Genomic DNA, 20,337 nt, shown 5'->3' on the forward strand with positions numbered 1-20,337 from the left:
CAGCTGCCATTCTACTGCCTGGCCAATGTACATAGCCTAGATTACATACAAAAAAAAATATGACATGGCTTTGGTAGTTACTGATAGTGTCCCAGTTCCCTACCCTCCAACCATATAGCCTTTGGCAATGAGGTCAGATGGAGGCCTTGACAGTGGGGCAGCGGTGGCAATGCTGCCAACAGAGGTAAATGTGGGTTGACAGGACATCAAGAAAGAAAAGGAGGACATTAGAGAGCAAAAACTGATGGAAATACACTTGAAGGTGCTGATGGAAAGCAATAAAATCCTGATGAAAAATCATGAGAATAAGAATACCATAATGATAGCTCAGAATGGGCTTTAGCTAGCACTGCTATTTCCCCACAACCACCCTCTTCCTACTCTGCTTTACTTACCTATTATACATATTACATAACTCAAATGTACACCCCTTTTTTTACTCTTCTGTCACAACCCCTCAGCTGAAATCAAGTTTTAATTAGAAATTACAAACTGCTGTTTCGATTGCAAAGCTCACATGCAACTGAGCTCTGAGGAGTCTTCAGTCATATGCCTCCTAATTTACCCAGGACCAGAAACTCCGGACACAGAGGAGAACCCATGAAGTGTTCTGAAACATATGGGGCTCAGACTTTCAGAATAAAATGCTCCCTCTCCAAAGGTCTAATAAGCCCAGAGCTTTCAATAACATTAAAAGGAAAAATGGTTCCAAAAAATCAAGCAACATGACTAAACTTAACCACCTACACAGAGTCGATACACTGTAGAGCGATAATCTATTGGTTGTCCTTGCCTTCAACTACTTGCATGTTATCTTCAAAAGGAGTGTGAACCAGATGTTGGAAATGTTTGAGAAATTCAAAATAGATCTTTCTAGAAAATAATAAATCTTTAATGAGAACATTGCAGATAAGGAAGATAGGAGGCCCGTCATAAATAGATCTGTCAGGGATCAGATAAGCAGTCTATCACATTATAAAATAAGCAGACACCGAACAATGGCCATGGCTATGCCTCAATAGCAGAAAGGCATTAGCATGAATGAAAACACATGTGGGTCATAAACCAGTAGGGTGGTGAAGAAAATAATTGGGTTAATATGTTCTGTTTATACCATTGAACTAAAGCATTCTGAAAACATATTGTTAGAAATTGAAGCAATGCCACCAATGAGGCAACTATATTTCTTACATAGATCGCAGCTCCACTAAGACACTATTCACATAGACTTGTGAATAGTGAAAAGAATGTAGTAGGCAGAGACTGACCAACTTTAGAAAAAGGCATCTTACAGGAATTGGGATTGCAAGTACTTGTATGGTCCAATCAGGATTCAGGTCTATTGGTAAACGGCCTCAATCTGTTTTGTTCTGTTTGAAATCTTCATTCTCATTTTGTCTGAAAACCTTGAGGGTGTTGTGGGTTCCTCCTCTCCACCTCCTTTGTTAAATGTTTAAGGTATGCAATAGTAAGCAATTGTAAAGGATATAAAGGTTATATATGATTATATATTCATTTTGTTTTTCCCTGGAAGGATTGTTGTTTGGAACTGTCACCATGCACAAGTAGGGAAACGTAGTTCCAGTGAACTTAATCCCTAATTAATATTGAATTTTTGCTAGTACTGCAGGTAATGTTGCTGAGCTTTACACGGGTAATGCATATTTCATTTTATTTTTACTTGCCAAGTATGAGACTTTTATTGAGGTACTCACTACCTTTTCCATATCTTTTACTGATACATTGATGCAGCTCCAGGAATTCTTTGGCATCCCAACCAGAGGGTAGTAACTTTAATGAGATGAATCATGCAAGTCTTTATGACATCACTTGTATGGTTCATAGGTTTCATATGGAAAAAGTGTGGGTGTGCAACATAAGTTAACCTCCTGACAGACTGACTTGCCTGCCAGCCCTCTGGATTTTCATTATGTCTTCTACAGCCAGATATTGGCCTCTGGGTTTGGTACTTTATTGTGTATCCAAGTACAGTTAATAATGGTTAAGGTTGGCTGTTTAGCTAATAGTCTGTAATAAACATTATGAATGTCTGACTGAACTAATAGTCACTATGGCCACCACCAATGATTTATTAGTTAGACTTGCACAAATACAGGCAAGTATACCTTCTCTTACCACTACATGAGACATCAGATGCTTCCACTAGCAAGATATACCAGAGTGGATGATACACTCTGGGCATATGTGAATGACAGCATAAAATCCAGCAACCACAGCTCTCCGTTGAATATTTATTGGGGGCTCTCTAAAACTATATGCATTCCTTGCACAATAGAATTTACATTACCTGTGCAGGCCACCAGTATTTGAAGGCAACCTTGTGATTTTTCATTTTGGTTTCTTATCCCTGTGGAGAGGCTACCTCAAGAGCCTTTCCATGGGTAATTGATAGCCACCCTTTGTTCTATAATTGGAATAGGTTCTAAGGTGTGTGAACACTGACAAGGTCAGTAGTACATTGAAAACACATTACAGAATTGAAAAAAGAAATTCAAGGTTTATACTGTTACCTAAGTCAGTTTAATCAGTTTGTTCATGAGCACCCTTGAGAGTGAACAAAAAAGCAGTTTTTCCATGCCGTAAAAGTTGGCTTAAAGGATGGCTTGAGATTCTACAGTACAATCAACAGCATCCTCCTAACTATTTTCTATCTCTAAATCTGGGATTTATGAACTTCTATATGGTAAGAACATTAAAGAGAATGAACATAGATAATATATATCCTTGGCCTTTGATTACCAATCTCCTAGACCAAGTTAAGAGTTTACCCAAATGTCATGGGGCATATCATCATAAAACAATGTGACAAATAGAAAACCACACCTTAGACCAAATCCTATATCAATATCAGTAAGCAACTATTGCCCTTTAGTATGTTTTTACATTGGCTGCATTTTAGCACCCAATGGACAAAGCATTAGGCAAATTTGGTTGACATTTATACAGATTCTCTATTACTTTTTCCAGCAGTTATGAGAACTATGTGAACACATTTAGAGGAGGTTGTAAAAACTGAGGCGTAGTATTTGCAAAATCACAGAAGTGCACATTTTATTCACTCACCAGATAATTTTGGCACTTTATATAGGCATAGAAAAGGATACTCAAAATGTGCAGGTTTGTAGGATCCAATATTGTGACAGGAATACTTTATGTAAAAAAGTGCCTCTTTTGTATGGTCACTTCCATGTTTTGTGGATTGATGCTGTTGGTTTTTGACTCTGCCTTGGAAGGTTGCTAACCAAGCCTCATTGCATTCTAACCCCTATGAAATGTAGAAATTGGCTAACACCCTAATTGGCATATTTAAGATTCCTATAAGGCTATATGATGTGGCCCTAAAATACATCCATGGCATTGAAAGTTATATCTTACTGTGGACTACAGATCTACTGTGTCATCAACTAGTGTGACAAGAGAAACAGGACTCCAATCCCACCACTTTAGCCAGGTTGCTGCAGTTTTACAACTGAAAACTAGCCTGCTAAAGTAAACCCTATTGATAGGAGAAACCCTCTCTTCTAAATGCTAATATGTCACCCCTATGTAGGCCTTGTAACCCATAAGGCAGAACACATGCTTTTTAAAAGTAGGACATGTAGAAATTCAAAGTTAACATGTCCTTACAGTGACTAGTCTTCAACCTCAAATGCTATGTTCAATATTGCCAGACAGGCTGCTTTATAGAGAAACAATGGAAGGCTATATTAAATATTAATTCTGCTATCTCAGACTGGGAACCAGCTAGATTTTTAATATTTATTTAAAGGTACAACTCACTGCTGAAGTCAGATGTTTAATAAATATTAAGGAAAATTGGCTTTTAGAAAGTTACTTTTCCTGCCTGAAGCTCCTGCAGTCATCTACCTGGTAAACAACCCTAATGAGATGTGAAAACTGCATTCGGAGTGTAGACAATGACCTGGGTATGGGGAGGTGTTTTGTTACTCTGGAAGGAAGCTCAATTGGGCAGTGCCCAGGAACCTAATTTTTCCTCAAAGGGGCCTCACTTGAACAGGCCCCTTCTTTTGTCCTACCAGACACACATGCACCAAACCTAGCAGGAGAAAGGCTGCCCCCAGCACTCATTTGCAGTGACAAAGGTGGAGAAGACTGTTCATTTGCAAGCACAACACCTCGAGGTGGGCACACAGGCTCTGTAGAAAGGGTTTGGCTTTCTTGGATTTAGTGAGTGAGGGGTACTGTGGGATTGTTTCAAATAGTACACACAAGAGGTGGAGCAATAGACAGTAGGGTTATCCCTGAGAACTTGTTTCCCTATTGGTTAGGTAGGGCCCAGGAGTCAGCCCCACACCCCACAAGCTAGTGTCAGGCATAAATGTGGCATTCATTGGCACCTTCTTGATAATACTACTTGATCTATGGAAGAAGAGAACTGCACCTGCTGTTTAAAGCCTGTGAGTATATCTGAAGGAAGAAACCTGCTTGCATTTGTACTCAGGACAAACAAGTGGACCTCAACGGTCAGTTGGTTTACCTTCTTTGAAAGCAAGAGGGCCACAATAAACCGCAAGTGACCTTTTCCTGAAGTGGAAACTGACTAGTACCAACTGGACCTGACTTGGATCCTGCTAGTGGTCTCTGTTGGAGTGAGTCTTGACCCCAGGTTCTGTTCCTGAGGTCCTGGTAGGTCCTGGGACCCTTGATGTCTTCTAATAATCCTGAAAACGTGGGGCTGGGAACATTTTTGGAACTCAAGATCTCCAGAGGACAGGGGCACATTTTCAAAGCTGATCCACCCAAGGTGGATGCCTAGGGCCGAAGAAACACATTTGCCTTTCTGGGAGTTTCTCTGCAGTACTAAATTCATTCCAGTGGTCCCTGAGCTAGAAAGTAGCTGGCCATGTGCAACCCTTGTAAAAAAAACACAAAAAAACAAAGCCTTCAACCTAGCCCTACTTTAGAGCTCTGAAAAAAAGGCTAATGCCCATATTTATGGGATTTTAGCTCAGAGGAGCACAGCAAGTCACATTCCTGCACAAAAACAATCATGTGAGGTGTTTTCCTCTTTCTATGTGCTGCACACAAAAAGAAATGAGGAGAAATAAAGCTACCTCTCCTAGTTGCACCTCCACTGGTGACGCATATCCCCAGGATTACAAGGTCTTATAAATCTAGGGATGCGTCAAAATCCATGGCTGTTGCATGGGAACACTCACCGCAATGCCTATGGAACACCTCCAATCAATCTATCAATCAATCAGATATTTGTAAAGTGCTACTCTTCACCCAGGTGTTCTCAAGGTGCTGATGGGGGACTCAGATCATTCGAAGAGCCAGGTCTTGAGGTCCTTTCTGAATTAAGCCAGCTACGGGGACTGCCTGAGGTGAAGCAACTGCATGTCCCAGGTCTGCCAGCGAGGTAGAAGAAGGATTATCCTCCAGCCATGTTCTTCCTGATTCTAGGAGTGATGGCAAGGCCCAGTTGAGCAGAGCGCAATTGCCTGAGGGGATGTGTTGACGGAGAGGCGGTGGTTGAGGTAAGCAGGTCTGATGTTGTGTAGGGCATTGTAAGCGTGCGTCAGGAGTTTGAAAGTGATGCTTTGTTGATGGGGAGCCAGTGTAGGTCTTTAATGTGGGAGGAGATGTGGTTGTGGTGGGGGATGTCCAGGATGAGATTGGCCGCGGCGTTCTGTATTCACTGGAGTCTTGTTTGGAGTTTCTTGGTAATGCCAGCACAGAGTGCTTTTCAGTAGTTGAGTTTACTGCTGATGAGTGCGTGGGTGACTGTTCTTCTCGGTGGGGATCCACTTGAAAATCTTTTGGAGCAGCCACAGTGTGTGGAAGCGCAAGGATGAGACGGCGTTGATTTGGCAGGCCATAGACAGAGAGGAGTCGAGAAGGATGCAGAGGTTGCGTGCGTGGTCGGTGGGAGATGGGGCAGTTCCGAGGGCAGTGGGACACCAGGAGTTTTCCCAGGCTGTGTGGGCAGGGCCCAGGGTGAGGATCTCTGTCTTTGTCGAACTGAGCATGAGGCAGCTGTCTTTCATCCAGTCGGCGACTGCCTTCAGTCAGTTGTGATACTTGCTTTTGGCTGTTGATAGTTCATCGGTGAGGGGGAGAAATTGATGTATGTCATTGGCGTATGAGACTATGCTGAGCCCGTGATGTATGACGATCTTGGCGAGTGGGGCCATGGAGAAAATGAAGAGGGTGGAGCTCAGAGAGGTGGTTTCCATCGATTTTGAGGTGAAAGATGGGAGCCTTGCTCTCTGGGTTTGGCCGGTGAGGAAGGAGCGGATCCACTCAAGGGCTTTGCTGGGGATGCTGGCGTTGTGTAGTCTGGTGCACCAGGTGGTCTGGGAGATGGTGTTGGATTCAGCAGAGAGGTCGAGGAGAATGAGGGCAACTGTTTTGCTGTGGTCCAATAGGGTGCGGATTTCATCCACGGCTGCTAGGAATGCAGTTTCAGTGCTGTGGTTGATCCTGAATCTGGATTGGGAGGGATCTAGATTGTGGTTAGTCTTGAGGAACTCAGTGAGCTGTGTGTTGAGCGATTTTTTGATTACCTTGGCTGGAAAGGGAGCAGTGAGATTGGTCTGTAGTTTTTCAGTTCTGTTGGGTCTGCAGAGGGCTTCTTCAGTAGGGGGTTTATCTGTGCATGTTTCCAGTCACCCTGGAAGGTGGTAGTCTCAATGACGTGGTTGATGGTAAGGCAGTCTGACTGCAAGGGTGGAGCCAGCTCAATTGAAGATGTGGTCGTGGCATAACTCCAAGTGTGCCCCCTAGTGGATGGAATTCATGAGCTTCCCTCCCATGCACAAAGTAAGGCAACACAGTGATTTGCCCTGCCTTGCCATACACTATATCTATGAGGGCATTGAATGCCACACAAAGTGACTTTGCTTGGCCTCATAGATATAATTTCAAGGTTTGCGATGCTGTTGCATCACACAAAGTGACACAACAGCTACACAAGGGGCTCTTACATATACCCCTGAAGCTGGTAATCTTGACTGGACTAAAGTACCAAAACTGTCTGGCCAGTGACAGAACTTTCGTGCATGAGAAGTTTTAATTTTTCTCCTCTCACTCACAGCTTTTACCACCAAATCCAACAGCATCACAAGGACCTTGTCTAATGCCTGTCTGATGTACTGTTTAGATGTAGCTGGCTTGCCCCGCTGAAGAATTTTGACTTCCAGAAAAACACTAAAGACTAGTTTCCACCAGTCAGCTGAGTGGAAAATGTGCAGCAGCATTGGACTTGGCTCACATGGAGCTGAGTCCAAAGCCGTCACACAGGGGCCTCCCTAGCACCCTGGAAATGTGCACAGCAGAGAGTGCACATTCCAACAGTGCTGGGAAAGCATGGGCAGTGCAGGGATCCCCCTTGTGGCCCCTTGCACTTGTTGTCTGCCAGCATTTTCATGGAGGTTGAACCTCCATACTTAACTTGGAGCAATTTTTTAAGTATTTATACAGTAGCAAACCACTATTAAAGTCACAATATCAAGTAGACAAAATGCCAAACTCAATTAGAAAAATAGATTAAAATGTAATCAAACTAAATTACACTAAAACAACAATTATCCAATCAGGGGGAACCAGAGATATTCATTTTGAAAGATTCAAGAGAAAATAGCACCTAAAAGCACTAAGGGCCAGATGTGGGTAGCGTTTTGCATGGCGCGCATCGCCATTTTGCGTACCGGTACCGACTTGCAAAATGGGAATGCGACGCGCAAATAGGAAGAGATGTCCCCTTTCTATTTGCGACTCGCACCGCGATGCTAAATTTCTTTTTGACTGCGAACGCGTTCGCAAAGCAATTCACTGTTACCACCAGTGTCACACTGGTGGTAACCCCTTCCCCTTTGTGAATGTTGCCATAAATGTTTTTTCAGAGCAACGGACCACTGCCTGCTCTGAAAAACCAAAACCAAATGGTTTCATTATTTTTTTGTATTGCAACTCATTTTCCTTTAAGGAAAACGGGCTGCAATACAAAAAAAAAAAAACTGCTTTATTTAAAAAGCAGTCACAGACATGGAGGTCTGCTGTCTCCAGCAGTCCACCATCCCTGTGAGTGCAGGGAATCGCAATGGGGTCACAAAATGCAACCCCATTGCGATTTGCAGTCGGTGTCTAAGACACTGTTCTGCATCCGATTTTGTGATTCGGAAATTGCGAGTCACTCCGACTTGCAATTTCCAAATCGCAAAATCAGAAATTGGTACATCTGGCCCCAAGCACCAATGGTAGTCAATGGTCCCCATAGACCGGTCAATAGGCATAATTTCAGGTTGACCAGGATGGAGCAAAGGTCAGATACACCAATCAGGTCTGTCCTGGTGAAAGATACCCCCTTCCATCTTTGAGTCTGATTTAAAGTTCAAAGTTAGTATCCTCTGGATTTAGAGAATCCACTGCCAGAGGCAGCGGAATTCTTGTTTGGCGATGATGGTACTTCGGCACCATTGTGACTGACTACCCGCTCTTCCAGTCCAGTCCAAGTAATGGTGTGCTTATTCAGCTGGGGACATTAGGAAAAAGGCCACTTGCAGTTTTTAGACAGGAGATCCGCCAACTGACCCTTGAAGTCCACTTCCTTGTCCAAGGGTACATGGGTGAGTATGCCCAGTCCTTCAGGGTCCCTGTCAGGTCAAACACAGTATGTCCAATTATCTTCTATTCTTCCACAGGTGCAGATGTGTTCTTAAATGGGCACCTGGAGGTGTCACTGTAATGCCTGTCACTAACTACTGTGTAGGGGTGGATCCTAGGCCCTTCCTAGCCAGAGGAGTAGGTCCTGGGCCAACCCCACCCACTTTTCCAGTAGTTTCTGTTTTCTTTACTGCAAACAGGCCCAATATGTCATGTGTCAGGGCATTTTCATGATGGTTAAAGCCTCCAGCCACACAAAAATTGGGCTCTTAGGGGTGATTGAGTGCGTGTGTACAGGGGGTCTATATTATTGTATGCCTACTTTCCTCCTACATCTAACACTAAAATCAAGTGTGAAGCAGGCACTGTACCCAGAACAAACTGAGAAGAGAAAAAAAATTGAGTCCTTTGACATCCCGATGGGGGATCAACAAGTGTGTAAAAAAACTTACATGTGGCTAAAGAACCCTTCCAAGTAAAAGTTGCTATTGTGGTGTCACAGGATGCCCACAGATGAGTCATCTCTACCCACCAAGGTCAACTTGCTGTTTCCTCCTGGGGAAGCAATTTACATCTCAATCAAACATACTCAAGGCTAAACTCAGGCTAAGAGCTGGCTAATTAGCACTCTAACAGTTCAGGCAGGTAAGGGGTAATTTTTAAAATTTACATTTCCTTACTGTTTATTAAAATACAATTTGACCATTGAATTACTCTGGGTTTTGACATGGGATAGCTAGGCTTGCCACAATGAAAATACAATTGACATCGTCGAAACCTGGTAAGAATAAGTTTGTACTTGTCCCACTTTAAAATACAGTTCACCCTACGTTGTGGACTACAAGTCATACATTGGGGTGATTTACTAATTTTTTTAAATGGAAGTCTGTACGTATCAAAAAATGCTATTTTACAGGTCACACTGCAGCAGTCAGGATACAATGGTAGGCCTGAAGCCATATTTTCTTAACTATTCATGCCATAGGTGTATTTCCCCAATGAATACTATGGACTTATAGAAAAGTTAAATATGTCAATCAGGGATTAGCCAATTTCTCAATGTTTTAAGGGGTCAGCGCTCATATAATGGGCACTGGACAGCAGTGCCTCAATATGAAGAGTCGAAAAGGCAGAAGTAAAAGTGGGTCCAACAATAGGAGAAAAAAAGATAGATTTCCCACATGTAGTCAACAAAAGTGGTTTCAGCGAGCATGGCAGAAATCTGGGGTGACCCAGAAGAAAGGACCAGGTCCAAAACACCTCCATGAGTAATTCCTATTAATTTATGGCACTGACATCCTAACCTCCAAGCATTGCAGCATTTAGACTTCAAGAAATTCGGTAAAGTCACTATCTTTTTATTTATGAATGTATGACTTCCATGACATTCCCAAAAGTTTAATGTAAACATTAGTAACAACGTTATTACTTTCTGTTGCTGCTTCCCACAGTAACCAAAGGAGTTAGAGAAAAACACACTAAGAAAATGCAAGTAAAACTCTCTTCTAGTAAAAAAACATTTAGGAACTTTCCTATATTTGGAAAGAGTGCCCTACACTAGCCAGAAGAAACAAGTCTGCTTCTAAATATAATGTTTAGTTGTTTTTCCCTATCTTTCCATATCCCTAGAATATATTTTTCACATAAAGGCCCACTGAATAGCTAACCAATTTATAATGTTCTCCACAAAAATCTAACAACCCTCAAATTCATTCTAAAAAAAGAAAAACTAATTTAATTCTGCCTGACGCAAATTTTGAATTTTTCAATATAAAACAATATAAATACTTGCATGGTTTTAAAACTATTAGACCTAAATCAAAAATGTAACTGCACCTTGAAACATCAGGATTATGTTACCATACAGTTGATTTGTGCAAACAATAAGGAGGATATCACCGGGGTTTAAATTTATTGGCGCACTTGCATCACATGGAATCCCATAAGGTCGAACATGTATATTTAAATAAATCTAGGTTTCAGGCATACACTCTATATTAATTTCTACTTAGCAATATTTGGATTTGGCAGAAAATGTTTTGCAGGAACTCTGAAATTGGATGTTTTCAAGTAGTGCAATGTTATTAATGTTAATTCGGTTACTTACAAACACTGGATACATGTACATTTCTTTTTGCTTTGTAGTCCATGTATCATTCAGTGAAATTCAATTTTGGGTGGTTTGTAGCATGAAGGAACCCTTCAGGGAATTTTAGATATACAATATCAACTTCCTCCTCAGAGTCCTTTCATGGGGTTGTTAGGCCCTCTGATAATTTTGAAATTGATAGTGGAGAGAATTCATTGCTCATTCTTTATCTGCATCCAAGCTGCTTTACTTAAAAAGTAAGGTATTTGTGTTTGATTGGCTACTTGTTGAGGGAGGGATAAGGTGCCCCACTAAACATTTCTTAACTCTTCATTTTTTGTTCTGTTGCTGAAGGACCTGGGGATGGAGTTTTAGGCCCAGGATAGGCACATGTGGGAAGTGAGGTACAAGAATACATGGTATATTGTAAGAGTGATAAGCTCTATCTTGACATTATTACTATTTTCCCATTTTTCATAAATTAAATTTCTATTGAACTACATTTTCTTCCCGTCCAGGCCAAAAATGATGTAGGGTCAAGGGTGGGGAGGAAGTCTGGGTTATATGCCAACTGGGTATAGGAAAAGGCAAAGTATTTGAGCCCTTTTTGATAGCTTTATGTGCCCATATGTCCAGGACAGATCTTGTGGTCATTGCTAAATATGTGGTTTTGGGGCGGGTGTCTTTGAAAAGCCGGAACAGGTTCCACAGTGCAGGCCACATGGGGCCCATCGGAATAGTGACAGTCTCTGCAGTGGCGGGACTGGGTCACCAGGTATAGTGAGGTTGAGAGCCTGGGATTTATCAGTGTTTACTTTAAAGCCCAAGACATGTCCAAAAGTCAAGTAGTCAGTGAAGAGGTGCACCCTGTGAGTGCTACCTACAGAAGTGAGTCCTGAGACCCTGGGAATCTCTTGGATGTGAAGGGCCAGTGGCTCCATCACTATGGCAAAATGAAGGAGAGAGAGAAGGCATCCCTGTCGTGTGCCCCTTTTGATTTTAATTGGAGGCAGATGAATCTGGACCTCACATTCTATTTGCTTGTTCAGCTTATGCTTGACCCCAAGAGATGTGGTAAAAGCCCTTATGTAAACAGTTGGGCATAGAAAGCCATTCCTCTGCTTTCAGAATTTTAAGGATTGACTCGCGCCTTTTGTTTGGTTCTTCAGTAGCTAAATTTCGCTGATGCATGTGGACTATAAGAAGAAGGGTGATCCTTTCAGAGTTGAAACAAGTGTGAGTTTGGACCTTGCACTTTATGTCGATTTGTGAGACTTCTGCCTCTTGTGCTAATGTTTTGTCTACTTTAACTATGTATGATTATCTGTTTTATGTATTTAATCATGCTTGCTTGACCAAATTACGTCAAGATTTTTATGATTGATATCATGCACTTCTGTGATAGTCTGTACTGTTGTTTTAACTCGTTTTTAAATTTGTCAAACAAGATGCATTTTATTCCATACTTTAATGTCTTGTTTGCGTAAATAAAGTTATTAGAACTTAACTGTACTTAATGGGAGGCTTACAGTGGCCATTAAGGTGAATGAAAGCTGAGGGAAAGGAATATGCTGTCATAATCCTGCTGCTAATCTTCAGAGCTATCCCCAGTTTGAGTAGGCCCTACTGGAGGAAAGTCCAGCTCAAGTATTCAATTGCTTTCTCTTCGTGTAGAGACAGCATCGGAGAAGGGATTTTGCACCCATGCCATCACAGACTGCTCAGGAAGTTTAGAGTGAGGGTTCAACAGGCACTGAACAAACACCAAAATAACTTAATTGCTCAATCAGTGCTAAGTACGTTAATACACTTACAAACATGATATTACACACTATATCAACTCAAGTACTCAGAGACTCTGGTTCAGGGACACTGCCCTATGGGCAAGGATACCCCTTCTGCTCACCACACATCCCCACATTCCTCCGTTCTCTCTCAGTGACAGGGTAACTCTGGTGTACATCTCAGGCACAGGTACAGTTCACCTGCCGACCCCAGGCAGATTCATGTCCCTAGCATTTCAATGTACTGTTTCTCACCAAATGTGGATCTGAGCCAGAAATTGGTGCCCTTTAGTTCATATCCTCTACCCCGTGCAGGAAAGATGGACCGACTGCTGGAGTGCTGGGCCTCTGCTCTGATACCTGGAGCAGGTCTGGCAGTATGGTGATTCAAGAGGCAGCGTCAGGCAGAAGTGCAACTGAGACTTAGGATCAACAGGCCATAACAGGATCCTCCCCCCAGGGTCAAAGTGGCGATGCAGTCCGTTTCTTCCAGGTGGCAACGGTTGGACCACTTGTAGGCTCTTCAAAATTCAGCTGCAGAAGAATAGTGCAATGAGCCACTTAATGCCAGTTAGTGCCTTGGTCAGCCTTACAGACACTTGGGGACACAGTGAACAGGTGCTACAAGGAAGCAGCTTCAAATACAGTGGCACAGTCTGCTCCAGAATACAAATCAAACCATTGATTTTTCAAGTCTTCAAAATTCAGCTTGCTTGTTTTATGTGCTGGTATGTTTTTTAGCTTGACACAAAACTAATGAACTCTATGTCCAACCATTTTTATACAGGAAATCTCCCCTTCAGTCCCAAATTAAAAACATGTAAATGAACAAACCTCATGCTGCATCTCTGACCTTCCTTATCTTTCAAAACTATCAGACAGGGGCGGCTCCTCTATAGGGGGGGCGTAGCCCCCCACTAGCAGCGGCAACTGCAAACTTTTTTCCTGAAAACGATTATAAGCTAAGTTTATGATCGTTTTTTGGGAAAAAATGGTAGGGCACGGGGGTGACAAGTGTGAGTGCTCAGCACTCCCCCTCAGAGACCATGTGTGTTTGGGTGGCCATCTCGGGCATAGGGCACACATGCGCACAGAGCTCTCTTCAGCCCAGCAACACAGTTGCTGGGCTGGAGAGAGCCTGCACAGGCTCCCAGTCTACCTGGGAGAGCCCAGCCAGGACACTCCCAGCCAATCCTAACGCTGCTCTAAGCAGCGTTGGGATAGGCACAGGGCACTCTGGGATCCTGTGCCTGCCTCTTAAGCGAGATGGAGGAGCAGAGGAGTGTCACGGCGTGGGAGTAAAAGTATGTGTTTTTTTAAAAGAAAATTGTACATTTTGACAGGGCCCGCCGCCCTGCCCCTTTCCATCAGTGCGAGTCGTGACTGCTACCAGACCTTGAAACAAAAGGACAGTAGCTGAATTTCACTTTAAAATACAGTTCACCCTACGTTGTGGACTACAAGTCATACATTGGGGTGATTTACTAATTTTTTTAAATGGAAGTCTGTACGTATCAAAAAATGCTATTTTACAGGTCACACTGCAGCAGTCAGGATACAATGGTAGGCCTGAAGCCATATTTTCTTAACTATTCATGCCATAGGTGTATTTCCCCAATGAATACTATGGACTTATAGAAAAGTTAAATATGTCAATCAGGGATTAGCCAATTTCTCAATGTTTTAAGGGGTCAGCGCTCATATAATGGGCACTGGACAGCAGTGCCTCAATATGAAGAGTCGAAAAGGCAGAAGTAAAAGTGGGTCCAACAATAGGAGAAAAAAAGATAGATTTCCCACATGTAGTCAACAAAAGTGGTTTCAGCGAGCATGGCAGAAATCTGGGGTGACCCAGAAGAAAGGACCAGGTCCAAAACACCTCCATGAGTAATTCCTATTAATTTATGGCACTGACATCCTAACCTCCAAGCATTGCAGCATTTAGACTTCAAGAAATTCGGTAAAGTCACTATCTTTTTATTTATGAATGTATGACTTCCATGACATTCCCAAAAGTTTAATGTAAACATTAGTAACAACGTTATTACTTTCTGTTGCTGCTTCCCACAGTAACCAAAGGAGTTAGAGAAAAACACACTAAGAAAATGCAAGTAAAACTCTCTTCTAGTAAAAAAACATTTAGGAACTTTCCTATATTTGGAAAGAGTGCCCTACACTAGCCAGAAGAAACAAGTCTGCTTCTAAATATAATGTTTAGTTGTTTTTCCCTATCTTTCCATATCCCTAGAATATATTTTTCACATAAAGGCCCACTGAATAGCTAACCAATTTATAATGTTCTCCACAAAAATCTAACAACCCTCAAATTCATTCTAAAAAAAGAAAAACTAATTTAATTCTGCCTGACGCAAATTTTGAATTTTTCAATATAAAACAATATAAATACTTGCATGGTTTTAAAACTATTAGACCTAAATCAAAAATGTAACTGCACCTTGAAACATCAGGATTATGTTACCATACAGTTGATTTGTGCAAACAATAAGGAGGATATCACCGGGGTTTAAATTTATTGGCGCACTTGCATCACATGGAATCCCATAAGGTCGAACATGTATATTTAAATAAATCTAGGTTTCAGGCATACACTCTATATTAATTTCTACTTAGCAATATTTGGATTTGGCAGAAAATGTTTTGCAGGAACTCTGAAATTGGATGTTTTCAAGTAGTGCAATGTTATTAATGTTAATTCGGTTACTTACAAACACTGGATACATGTACATTTCTTTTTGCTTTGTAGTCCATGTATCATTCAGTGAAATTCAATTTTGGGTGGTTTGTAGCATGAAGGAACCCTTCAGGGAATTTTAGATATACAATATCAACTTCCTCCTCAGAGTCCTTTCATGGGGTTGTTAGGCCCTCTGATAATTTTGAAATTGATAGTGGAGAGAATTCATTGCTCATTCTTTATCTGCATCCAAGCTGCTTTACTTAAAAAGTAAGGTATTTGTGTTTGATTGGCTACTTGTTGAGGGAGGGATAAGGTGCCCCACTAAACATTTCTTAACTCTTCATTTTTTGTTCTGTTGCTGAAGGACCTGGGGATGGAGTTTTAGGCCCAGGATAGGCACATGTGGGAAGTGAGGTACAAGAATACATGGTATATTGTAAGAGTGATAAGCTCTATCTTGACATTATTACTATTTTCCCATTTTTCATAAATTAAATTTCTATTGAACTACATTTTCTTCCCGTCCAGGCCAAAAATGATGTAGGGTCAAGGGTGGGGAGGAAGTCTGGGTTATATGCCAACTGGGTATAGGAAAAGGCAAAGTATTTGAGCCCTTTTTGATAGCTTTATGTGCCCATATGTCCAGGACAGATCTTGTGGTCATTGCTAAATATGTGGTTTTGGGGCGGGTGTCTTTGAAAAGCCGGAACAGGTTCCACAGTGCAGGCCACATGGGGCCCATCGGAATAGTGACAGTCTCTGCAGTGGCGGGACTGGGTCACCAGGTATAGTGAGGTTGAGAGCCTGGGATTTATCAGTGTTTACTTTAAAGCCCATGACATGTCCAAAAGTCAAGTAGTCAGTGAAGAGGTGCACCCTGTGAGTGCTACCTACAGAAGTGAGTCCTGAGACCCTGGGAATCTCTTGGATGTGAAGGGCCAGTGGCTCCATCACTATGGCAAAATGAAGGAGAGAGAGAAGGCATCCCTGTCGTGTGCCCCTTTTGATTTTAATTGGAGGCAGATGAATCTGGACCTCACATTCTATTTGCTTGTTCAGCTTATGCTTGACCCCAAGAGATGTGGTAAAAGCCCTTATGTAAACAGTTGGGCATAGAAAGCCATTCCTCTGCTTTCAGAATTTTAAGGATTGACTCGCGCCTTTTGTTTGGTTCTTCAGTAGCTAAATTTCGCTGATGCATGTGGACTATAAGAAGAAGGGTGATCCTTTCAGAGTTGAAACAAGTGTGAGTTTGGACCTTGCACTTTATGTCGATTTGTGAGACTTCTGCCTCTTGTGCTAATGTTTTGTCTACTTTAACTATGTATGATTATCTGTTTTATGTATTTAATCATGCTTGCTTGACCAAATTACGTCAAGATTTTTATGATTGATATCATGCACTTCTGTGATAGTCTGTACTGTTGTTTTAACTCGTTTTTAAATTTGTCAAACAAGATGCATTTTATTCCATACTTTAATGTCTTGTTTGCGTAAATAAAGTTATTAGAACTTAACTGTACTTAATGGGAGGCTTACAGTGGCCATTAAGGTGAATGAAAGCTGAGGGAAAGGAATATGCTGTCATAATCCTGCTGCTAATCTTCAGAGCTATCCCCAGTTTGAGTAGGCCCTACTGGAGGAAAGTCCAGCTCAAGTATTCAATTGCTTTCTCTTCGTGTAGAGACAGCATCGGAGAAGGGATTTTGCACCCATGCCATCACAGACTGCTCAGGAAGTTTAGAGTGAGGGTTCAACAGGCACTGAACAAACACCAAAATAACTTAATTGCTCAATCAGTGCTAAGTACGTTAATACACTTACAAACATGATATTACACACTATATCAACTCAAGTACTCAGAGACTCTGGTTCAGGGACACTGCCCTATGGGCAAGGATACCCCTTCTGCTCACCACACATCCCCACATTCCTCCGTTCTCTCTCAGTGACAGGGTAACTCTGGTGTACATCTCAGGCACAGGTACAGTTCACCTGCCGACCCCAGGCAGATTCATGTCCCTAGCATTTCAATGTACTGTTTCTCACCAAATGTGGATCTGAGCCAGAAATTGGTGCCCTTTAGTTCATATCCTCTACCCCGTGCAGGAAAGATGGACCGACTGCTGGAGTGCTGGGCCTCTGCTCTGATACCTGGAGCAGGTCTGGCAGTATGGTGATTCAAGAGGCAGCGTCAGGCAGAAGTGCAACTGAGACTTAGGATCAACAGGCCATAACAGGATCCTCCCCCCAGGGTCAAAGTGGCGATGCAGTCCGTTTCTTCCAGGTGGCAACGGTTGGACCACTTGTAGGCTCTTCAAAATTCAGCTGCAGAAGAATAGTGCAATGAGCCACTTAATGCCAGTTAGTGCCTTGGTCAGCCTTACAGACACTTGGGGACACAGTGAACAGGTGCTACAAGGAAGCAGCTTCAAATACAGTGGCACAGTCTGCTCCAGAATACAAATCAAACCATTGATTTTTCAAGTCTTCAAAATTCAGCTTGCTTGTTTTATGTGCTGGTATGTTTTTTAGCTTGACACAAAACTAATGAACTCTATGTCCAACCATTTTTATACAGGAAATCTCCCCTTCAGTCCCAAATTAAAAACATGTAAATGAACAAACCTCATGCTGCATCTCTGACCTTCCTTATCTTTCAAAACTATCAGACAGGGGCGGCTCCTCTATAGGGGGGGCGTAGCCCCCCACTAGCAGCGGCAACTGCAAACTTTTTTCCTGAAAACGATTATAAGCTAAGTTTATGATCGTTTTTTGGGAAAAAATGGTAGGGCACGGGGGTGACAAGTGTGAGTGCTCAGCACTCCCCCTCAGAGACCATGTGTGTTTGGGTGGCCATCTCGGGCATAGGGCACACATGCGCACAGAGCTCTCTTCAGCCCAGCAACACAGTTGCTGGGCTGGAGAGAGCCTGCACAGGCTCCCAGTCTACCTGGGAGAGCCCAGCCAGGACACTCCCAGCCAATCCTAACGCTGCTCTAAGCAGCGTTGGGATAGGCACAGGGCACTCTGGGATCCTGTGCCTGCCTCTTAAGCGAGATGGAGGAGCAGAGGAGTGTCACGGCGTGGGAGTAAAAGTATGTGTTTTTTTAAAAGAAAATTGTACATTTTGACAGGGCCCGCCGCCCTGCCCCTTTCCATCAGTGCGAGTCGTGACTGCTACCAGACCTTGAAACAAAAGGACAGTAGCTGAATTTCACTTTAAAATACAGTTCACCCTACGTTGTGGACTACAAGTCATACATTGGGGTGATTTACTAATTTTTTTAAATGGAAGTCTGTACGTATCAAAAAATGCTATTTTACAGGTCACACTGCAGCAGTCAGGATACAATGGTAGGCCTGAAGCCATATTTTCTTAACTATTCATGCCATAGGTGTATTTCCCCAATGAATACTATGGACTTATAGAAAAGTTAAATATGTCAATCAGGGATTAGCCAATTTCTCAATGTTTTAAGGGGTCAGCGCTCATATAATGGGCACTGGACAGCAGTGCCTCAATATGAAGAGTCGAAAAGGCAGAAGTAAAAGTGGGTCCAACAATAGGAGAAAAAAAGATAGATTTCCCACATGTAGTCAACAAAAGTGGTTTCAGCGAGCATGGCAGAAATCTGGGGTGACCCAGAAGAAAGGACCAGGTCCAAAACACCTCCATGAGTAATTCCTATTAATTTATGGCACTGACATCCTAACCTCCAAGCATTGCAGCATTTAGACTTCAAGAAATTCGGTAAAGTCACTATCTTTTTATTTATGAATGTATGACTTCCATGACATTCCCAAAAGTTTAATGTAAACATTAGTAACAACGTTATTACTTTCTGTTGCTGCTTCCCACAGTAACCAAAGGAGTTAGAGAAAAACACACTAAGAAAATGCAAGTAAAACTCTCTTCTAGTAAAAAAACATTTAGGAACTTTCCTATATTTGGAAAGAGTGCCCTACACTAGCCAGAAGAAACAAGTCTGCTTCTAAATATAATGTTTAGTTGTTTTTCCCTATCTTTCCATATCCCTAGAATATATTTTTCACATAAAGGCCCACTGAATAGCTAACCAATTTATAATGTTCTCCACAAAAATCTAACAACCCTCAAATTCATTCTAAAAAAAGAAAAACTAATTTAATTCTGCCTGACGCAAATTTTGAATTTTTCAATATAAAACAATATAAATACTTGCATGGTTTTAAAACTATTAGACCTAAATCAAAAATGTAACTGCACCTTGAAACATCAGGATTATGTTACCATACAGTTGATTTGTGCAAACAATAAGGAGGATATCACCGGGGTTTAAATTTATTGGCGCACTTGCATCACATGGAATCCCATAAGGTCGAACATGTATATTTAAATAAATCTAGGTTTCAGGCATACACTCTATATTAATTTCTACTTAGCAATATTTGGATTTGGCAGAAAATGTTTTGCAGGAACTCTGAAATTGGATGTTTTCAAGTAGTGCAATGTTATTAATGTTAATTCGGTTACTTACAAACACTGGATACATGTACATTTCTTTTTGCTTTGTAGTCCATGTATCATTCAGTGAAATTCAATTTTGGGTGGTTTGTAGCATGAAGGAACCCTTCAGGGAATTTTAGATATACAATATCAACTTCCTCCTCAGAGTCCTTTCATGGGGTTGTTAGGCCCTCTGATAATTTTGAAATTGATAGTGGAGAGAATTCATTGCTCATTCTTTATCTGCATCCAAGCTGCTTTACTTAAAAAGTAAGGTATTTGTGTTTGATTGGCTACTTGTTGAGGGAGGGATAAGGTGCCCCACTAAACATTTCTTAACTCTTCATTTTTTGTTCTGTTGCTGAAGGACCTGGGGATGGAGTTTTAGGCCCAGGATAGGCACATGTGGGAAGTGAGGTACAAGAATACATGGTATATTGTAAGAGTGATAAGCTCTATCTTGACATTATTACTATTTTCCCATTTTTCATAAATTAAATTTCTATTGAACTACATTTTCTTCCCGTCCAGGCCAAAAATGATGTAGGGTCAAGGGTGGGGAGGAAGTCTGGGTTATATGCCAACTGGGTATAGGAAAAGGCAAAGTATTTGAGCCCTTTTTGATAGC

Source organism: Pleurodeles waltl, chromosome 3_1 (assembly GCF_031143425.1).
Source record: "Pleurodeles waltl isolate 20211129_DDA chromosome 3_1, aPleWal1.hap1.20221129, whole genome shotgun sequence".
NCBI lineage: Eukaryota > Metazoa > Chordata > Amphibia > Caudata > Salamandridae > Pleurodeles > Pleurodeles waltl.